This window comes from Stegostoma tigrinum, chromosome 30, assembly GCF_030684315.1.
Source record: "Stegostoma tigrinum isolate sSteTig4 chromosome 30, sSteTig4.hap1, whole genome shotgun sequence".
Classification (NCBI taxonomy): Eukaryota; Metazoa; Chordata; class Chondrichthyes; order Orectolobiformes; family Stegostomatidae; genus Stegostoma; species Stegostoma tigrinum.
In genome coordinates, this window is record NC_081383.1 from 31107866 (window position 1) to 31116728 (window position 8863).

The following is an 8863-nucleotide window of genomic DNA, read 5'->3' on the forward strand; positions in this document are numbered from 1 at the left end:
GGCTTAGAGATTTAACTGCAAATCTTTCATTGTGAACTGACTGCTTATCACAATGTAGAATCCAAATTCATATTCAGCGCAAATCGATGATGTGAAACTCGCTTTAAATTGAAATGGATCTCTGCAAACTGAATACAATCCCAAATGAAGGCATGCCAATTGCATGACCCGGATTTAACATTTATTGGTAAAATGTATTTCAATACTACAGAGCCAGTTATACCTGTGGTGCTTACAGGTGACACAAATATGGGCACAACTTTAAGCTTAAGCCTCAACTGTTGAGTAGTCAAGGTCACCAACCTTAATCTAATATTCAACTGAGAGACAAGGTTACTGAGGCAGGAATAGCAGATTGAACTGATGATATAACATGAGAACATTGGAAATAAATGCATTGGGAACATGCAGCAAGTCCAGCAATGCTGGAGGAAGCAGAGATCAGTAACTTTTCATGAAAATACTAGCTCAGTGGATACTGACTGAAAACTTCTGGTGGCCCGTTTCGTTGGTAGATTGGAGTTGTTCATTGAGGCCATGCAGAAATCCTGATGCATCTGACTTGTAGAAATTGCCTGGGAATATTTTGAGGTAATCTCTTTGAGGTGATAAGCCCCTCATATCTGAATGTTGCTTTCTGCTTTTGGCTAGGTGCATGACATATAGATTTTTTTGAAGGGATCCTTACTGTGAGGCTTAACAAAATTTCTTGCCATATCTTACCAAACACGTCTCATTAACTATCTAGCCCAGCCCTAGAGTGTCCCTCACATCTGATTCCAGCCCCTTTTTACCCACACTAATGCCAAAACAACTTGCCAATCAACAGATTCCTACAGAAAGACTGGCATCCCTTACACCTGTGCCATCTTTAAAACCACTGGGCACCCAGATGAGTGAATCTATGTTGACATCCTGAATCTACGCTGCTCGGTCAAGGCCTTTTTGAGAAGATGTCAGAGAAGAATTGCCCAACAGGGACCTGGAGGTCTTGGTTGAGAGTGTGGTACCAAGGAGAGGAGTCCTCTTCCAGAAGAGGCCATAAGAACATAAGAAGTAGGAGCAGGAGTAGGCCATCTGGCCCCTCGAGCCTGGTCTGCCATTTAACAAGATCATGGTTGATCTTTGAGACTTGGTTCAACGTATTCGCCCACTCACCATAACCCCTAATTCCTTTACTGTTCAAAAATTTACCTAGCCTTTCCTTAAAAACATTCAGTGAGCTAGCTTCAACCACTTCATTGGGCAGCGAATTCCACAGATTCACAACCCTTTGTGTGAAGAAATTCCTCCTGACCTCAGTCCTACATCTGCTTCCCTTTATTTTGAGTCAATGGCCTCCAGTCCTAGTTTCACCTGCTAGCGGAAACAACCTCCTTGCCTCCACTTTATCGATTCCCTTCATAATCTTATATGATTCTATAAGATCTCCCCTCATTCCTCTGAATTCCAATGAGTATAATCCCATTCTACTCAGTCTCTCCTCATAATGCAAGCCTCTCAACTCTGGAATCAACCGAGTGAATCTCCTCTGCACCCCCTCCAGTGCTAGTATATCTCTTCTCAAGCAAGGAGACCAAAACTGCACACAGTACTCCAGGTGTGGCCTCACCAGGAACCTATAGAGCTGCAGCATAGCCTCCCTGTCTTTAAACTCCATCCCTCGAGTAATGGCAGACAAAATTCCATTTGCCTTTTTAATTACCTGCTACACCTGCAATCCCACCTTCAGCGATTCATGCACAAGGACACACAAGTCCCTTTGTACAGCAGTGTGCTGCAATTTTTTACCATTTAAAACATTGTCCATTTTGCTGCTATTCCTACCAAAATGGATGACCTCACACTTATCAACATTGTACTCCATCAGCCAGACCTTTGCCCACTCACTTAGACTATCTATATCCCTCTGCAGGCTTTCAGTATCTTCTGCACACTTTGCTCTACCACTCACCTTAGTGTCATCTGCAAATTTCAACACACCACACTTAGTCCCCAACTCCAAATCATCTATGTATATTGTAAACAAATGCAGTCCCAGCACTGATCCCTGAGGCACACCACTAGCCACTGACCACTAACCAGAAAAACACCCATTTACCCCTACTCTTTGCTTTCTACTGGTCAACCAATCCTCTATCCATGCCAATACGTTACCTATGATACCATGCAACTTTCTCTTCTGCAGCAGCCATTGGTGTGGCACCTTGTCAAATGCCTTCTGGAAATCCAGATACACTACATCCACAGGTTCCCCATTGTCCACCATGCAAGTAATGTCCCCAAAGAATTCCACCAAATTAGTTAAACATGACCTACCCTTCATGAACACATGCTGGGTGTTCCTAATGGGATAATTTATATCTAGATGTCTTGTTATTTCTTCCTTAATGATAGATTCAAGCATTTTTCCCACTACTGAAGTTAAGCTAACTGGCCTATAGTTAATAAAATGTGAGGCTGGATGAACACAGCAGGCCAAGCAGCATCTCAGGAGCATAAAAGCTGACGTTTCGGGCCTAGACCCAGTTACCCGCTTTTTGTCTACTTCCTTAATTAAACAGTGGCATTACATTGGCTATTTTCCAATCCAGAGTCCAGTGAATTTTGGTAAATAATTACTAGGGCATTTGCTATTTCCCTCATCACCTCTTTTAGTACCCCGGGATGCATTTCATCAGGGCCAGGAGACTTGTCTACCTTTAACCCCATTAGCAGCATGAGGCAGCAAGGTGGCTCAGCGGTTAGCACTGCTGCCTCACAGCACCAGGGACTCAGGTTCGATTCCAGCCTCGGGCAACTGTCTGCGTGGAGTTTGCACATTCTCCCTGTGTCTGCATGGGTTTCCTCCTGGTGCTCTGGTTTCCTTCCATGGTCCAAAAATGTACGGGCTCGGTGGATCGGCCATGCTAAATTGCCCGTAGTGTTCAGGGGTGTGTGGGTTATAGGGGGATGGGTCTGGGTGGGATGCTCCAGGGGCGGTGTGGACTTGTTGGGCCAAAGGGCCTGTTTCCACACTGTAGGGAATCTAATCTTATCTAGCTTCCCCAGCACTGCCTCCTTAGTGATAATGATAGTTTCTAGGTCCTCACCTGCTGTAACCTTCTTACCATTAGTTTTCAGCATGTTATTTGTGTCTTCCACTGTGAAAACCAATGCAAAATAATGTTTAATGTCTCGGCTACTTCCTCGTTCCCAGGTATTAAATTGGCCTTCTCATCCTCTAAAGGAGTAATGTTTACCTTAGCCACACTTTTATGATTTACATATTTATAGAAACTTTTGCTGCCTTTTTTTTGCTAAAACATTTGGTCTGAAGTTGCCAGCTGGGGCAGCATCCATCATCCAGAGGAGCTTCCAACAATGCCATAAGAGGGCCAATTGCATTCCTGACTGCACCAGGGAAAGTGCCACGCTCTCCATTTGGCTACCTCAGACTCAATCTCTGCTCTTGCTGACAACAAGACTCAAGCTCTCCCACTGCCTGCAACGTCTTTGCTTACCTACTCTAATGTGCCAAACGTCCCTGGACTGCTAACTTTGCAAGGTGTCTGTGCTTCCTATTCAATCACTTGGGTGACATCACCAGCTTTCTCCCACAAGCATCAGCAGTCATCCACCTACTTTCTTCTCACTCAATCCCCCTCCTTCCTTCATTACAAGTGAAACTCCTCCTAACAGATCAGAGTCAGCCCATTCAGGTCAAGGGCTACCCAATAATAGGCTTCTCACCCTTGATGGGGAGAGAATTCAGTCCCTTGCAGCAGAATTCTGGGACTCCTCCTGCAGGAATGCTAAAACAGCCATGTCCCACCGACTCCGTAAGTCTTCTTTTCACTGTGCCTCTCCCACTAACCCCACTGTCAGCGTTATTCATTGCACACCACTTGAAACAAAGGCCTTGAAGCCTACTAAATGTAAACCAAAAGAACTGCTGATGCTGCAAATTAGGAACAAAAACAGAAGTTGCTGCAAAAACTCAGCAGGTCTGACAGCATCCGTGAAGGAAAAGTCAGCGTTAAAGCTTCGGCTCCAGTGATCCTTCCTCAGAACAGAGGTTAACTCTGATTTTTTCTTCACAGATGATGCCTTCTGAGTATAATGGGCTTATACTCATTGGAATTCAGAAGAATGAGGGGTGATCTTATAGAAACATATAAGATTATGAAGGGAATAGCAAAGTGGAGGCAGGGAGGATCACAGGTGGCAGATTGCTGTGAAGGACTCAATGACCTCATTATCCAGAAGCTGTAGCAGTTCAGTGAGTTATGCCATGTCTGGCTGCCACCATTGAAGAACTCCAGAAGAGGCCACCATGGACAGCCCTCCCAGTATCCTCAGGGTCTGCTGGTGCGATACACTCACCCACACTCCATTGCCCCAAACCATTGGGAAAACTCAACATCGAAATCCACGAAAGAACCTGACAGCTTCAGTGTGAGGCATTTTTATTTTTGTTGAGGTAATAGAGAGTGAATGAAGGCAATGCAATTGGTGTGGTATAGATGGATTTCCAAAAGGTTATTGATAACGTGCTGCAGAAATGATTTACCGGCAAATTGAATTCAAGGGAAAATGGTAGCATTGTTTTGTAGAGGTCAGCAGCACAGAAAATGGCCCTTTGTCCCATCAAGTCTGTGCCAGTCAAGCACAAGCCCTAACTATTCTAATAGTATTTTCCAGCAGTTAGCCCACAGCTTTTCATGGCTTGGTATTGTGAGTCCATCCGTAAATATTGCTTAGATGTGTTGAGAGTTTCTGCCTCTACTACCCTTACAGACAGTGAGTTCCAGATTCCTAACATTCTCTGGGTCAAAATGTTCCTCCTCACATCCTCTCTAAACCTCCTTTCCCTTACCTTAATTCTTATGCCCTGCAGTTATTGACCCTGCCATTAAGGAGAATAGTCTCTTCCTGTCTACTTTATCTATGCCCCTCCTTATCTTATATATCTCAATCATGAGCCCCCTCAGTCTCCTCTGCTCTCAGGAAAACAGCCCCAATTCCATCCAATACCTCTTCTTAACTACAATTCTCCATCCCCAGCAACAACCCGATATAGATCCAAAATTGGTTGTGTGACAGGAACTAGAGAGTGATGACGAAAGGTTTAGTTTCACAGACTGGTGGGAGATATACAGTGCGTTTCCCCAGGGTCAGTATCAGGATTATTGCTTGATGTTGAAAATGGCCTTAATTTGGCTGCCCTGATTGAGGCTTTGATCACAAAATTTATAGGTGAACTAAAATCTGGAAGTATTTTAAACCACAAGAAGTATAATGGTACCCTTCAATTGGAAACAGGCTGGTCCAATAGGCAGGCAAGTGGCAGATGAAATATAAAACAAAGAAGTGTGAAAGTAGGCAAGATGCGGAGAGGAAATATACAATAAAATGGACAATTCTAGAGAGATTTGCAAGAGCAGTGTGACCAGGAGTTCTATGCAGAAATCTTTGAAAGTGACAGAGAAGTTGCAATACTGGTTAAAAAGCATATTGAGTGCTGAGCTTAATAAAACACAACAAAATGAAGCAAATTATATTGAGTCTTTACAAAACACTGAACTGGAATATTGCATCTATTTCTGGGTCCTGTTGTTTAAGAAATTATTCAGTTTTTAGAGAGGGGACAGAAAAGATTTATGAGAATGATTTAAGCGGCAAAAGACTACAGAGGGATTGAAGGTTGGGTTGTTCAGGAGTGAAGGTTGAAAGGAAATTTGGAAACAGTTTTCATAATTATGTGAATTCTAGACAGAATAGTCAACATGAAACTATTCTCATTGGTGGAAGAGTCAAGGGCCCAGGTAATTGCCAGAAGAATCTAATGAGACATGAGGTGAAACTTCCTCATACTGAAGAAGGGATTCCCTGAAAGGCTTTCAATCATGGCTTTCAAAACAGAACAAGAAAACTTGCTGAAGCATGAGAAAAAAGCCGGAGGAAAGGAGGTTAAGTGGGAAGTGGTACCAGCTAAGTCATTCTTATAGTGAGTAATATTAAGACAATAGGCCTCCTTCGGTCCTATAACCATTATTTGATTCCATGCACAATAGATAGATTGTTCTACTTAAATGAAATCTAATAACAGCAAGTTCTATTTAAAGAAGCAATGCTCCTGACTCGAAAGAGAGAGATAATCTAAACAGCCCAGTATTATTTATCATGTACAGTCAGGCTGGAAGTACAGGATCAGTTGTTGTGGTTTGGTGCATTCTGAAGAGGCTGTAATGGTGTGTGGAACACTTGTTAATCAAAGCTGTCCTCTCCATCTTCGGTCCGCCTCCCCCTCTCTCCCTATTTATTCCAGTTCCCTCACCCCATCCCCCTCTCTGATGAAGGGTCTAGGCCCGAAACGTCAGCTTTTGTGTTCCTGGGATGCTGCTCGGCCTGCTGTGTTCATCCAGCCTCACACTTTGTTATCTTGTCTCTTTTAATGGCAGTTTATTCATTATTGATTCCATTTGCAATCAAACTCAGAATTCCCAGATAGCCGACAGATTGTGAGCCCCAATGGTTCTACAACCAGAAAAGCCTGACTCTATTGTGCAGCATAACTATTACAAACTACTGTTCTCCTCCTATCTTCTTTTGAAGACACCAGTGCTTAGGTTACAATAGTCCCATGTTTTCTTCCTGTACCCCATGGTGGCTCAGTAGTTAGTACTGCTGCCTCACTGTGCTAAGGACCTGGGTTTGATTCCACCCTCCGGTGACTGCCTGTGTGGAGTTATAGTGTTGTCCCCCTGTTTGTGTGAGTTTCCTCCAGGTGCTCTGGCTTCCTCCTGCAGCCCAATAAGGTGCAGGTTAGGTAGATTGACAATGTTAAATTGCCAATAGTGTCCAGGGATGTGCAGACAAGATGGATTAGCCCTGGGAAACACAGAGTAGAAGAGATAGTGTAGGGGATGGGTCTGGGTGAGATGCTGTTCAGACAGTCAGTGTGGACTCAATGGGCCAAATTGCCTGCTTTTGCACTCTACGGATTGCATCATTCTCACCAAATACTATGAGCTTACACTCGGGCGCTATCACATGCATAGTCAAGATGGAATTGCAGAAAGATGATTAGAATCAGGAAATGTGATTTTTTTTCAATTTCTGAGCTCACTGCTATTGAGGTAAACTGCAGGGCTCCTGCCAACCCTCTGGTTCGATCAGCCACCTCACTAGAGATTTAACTTTCACACATACACATTTCACAGACACCTCCACTATGTGTATGTAAACAGGCAATTCATAGGAAAGGACTTCACACCTGGATGTCTGAGCTGAAGAAGTTAATATAGTTACTGGGAAATGGCAAGTCTGCTTTCTTCCCATGGCAGAGCTGAGTTTTCAAGTTAGGAACTTCTAGAAATGGATGTTTCTGATTTTGTCATGGGTTTACTAAAGCAGCAGATGCCACATTTCCCCAGTTGGTGGCTCTTGTTGTTGACATGAGGCTACCTATTGCTTTGTTCAATTTTGATATTCAATTTTCCCACCCAGTCCCCAACCTCGCTCACTAAAGGACAATGAGTCAATTGTTAGAACAGAGGCATTATCTCCATTGACCTCAGTTCTCCTTTATTGAGCATCTAACGAAGCAACTAGTGGGAACTTCAGCTGATATCTCCATTGCCCTGGACATTCAGACTAACTGCAGCCAATATACCTTTGGTGCAAGCCAGCTCAGAGCAGCTAACACTACACAGCTCAGGAACTAAATTTGTGGTATTTTCGGTCTATATTTCTAAGCTCAGCCCACGTGATGCTTATACCAACTGAGCCATCAGTGGGGAGGGTGTTGGTGCACAAATGGCAGGGGGATGAAAGCATTCACTGATGGGAAGCTTTTTTTTAACATTTAGTTCCTGGTATTAAGCAATCTCATGCCCCTATAGTGCAATTAAATGCAGAGCAAAGGTTCCTCCATACTGCAGATCAGTCATATCAAACAATTTGCAAAGTTCTCATTAGTTGCACTAGTTCCGAATATTGAACCTGAAAACTGCATTCAATAGAACATTAAGCTGAATAAACATTTGCAGGCAGTTCTGTTTGACTGACTTCTGTAAGTAGGACATGGATCAATAACAGTGTTAAAGATTCATTAATGCTAATAATTAGAGACGTGCACACAATCTACTATTAATGTTTTATCTCCCTTCTATTTTCTCCTCTCGTCATCTAAAATGCTGATGCTTACTGGTTCAAGAGATGCCTGCAGGCCTGTAGTCGCTCACTTTCAGATGTGAGACTGGAAAGTTAGCAGTGTTGTATCACAGTTGAGCTCATCCTGCTCTCATCTGATATACCGATGTACGTACTTTGCAATCCAATGACACTGTAGCCGTCTGGAGAAAGGACAATGGCCTCCCTAGAGTAGAGGTCCAGGCCTGAATTTTCATTAAAATAGGTAGGGTTAGCCAAAATGCCACAGTTGCAGACGCTAAGTATAGCTGCTTTAAAGTAGAGCTACGTTTTGTAACCGAGATGTTCAAAATACAGTTGGTGAGCTTTTAACTGTCACTGTCACTGTTCTTTGGAGAGGTGCAGTAATCTTCTGGATAGGTCTTGAGGCATCTCCTGGAGAAATGAAGTGCCATTTGGGAGAGGTCATGTCCCCTTTGGGATTGTCAAAGTAGATATGACTGTGCAACAGAGTTAGGGTGTAAAATTATTGGAACTATCAAATTGATTGGAACTGTCAAGCCTTTTGGAAACAATGGGATATCAAAGGATTTAAATCTCTAGGCCTTCAATGTTTTGCAAGAACTGTGAGAAATCAGCATTTAGTTTGCCTCTGCATGCCAACCTAAATCTGAGAGCTTTATCATAAGATTTATGCTGCATAACTAAATTTGCAGCCCACCATGAT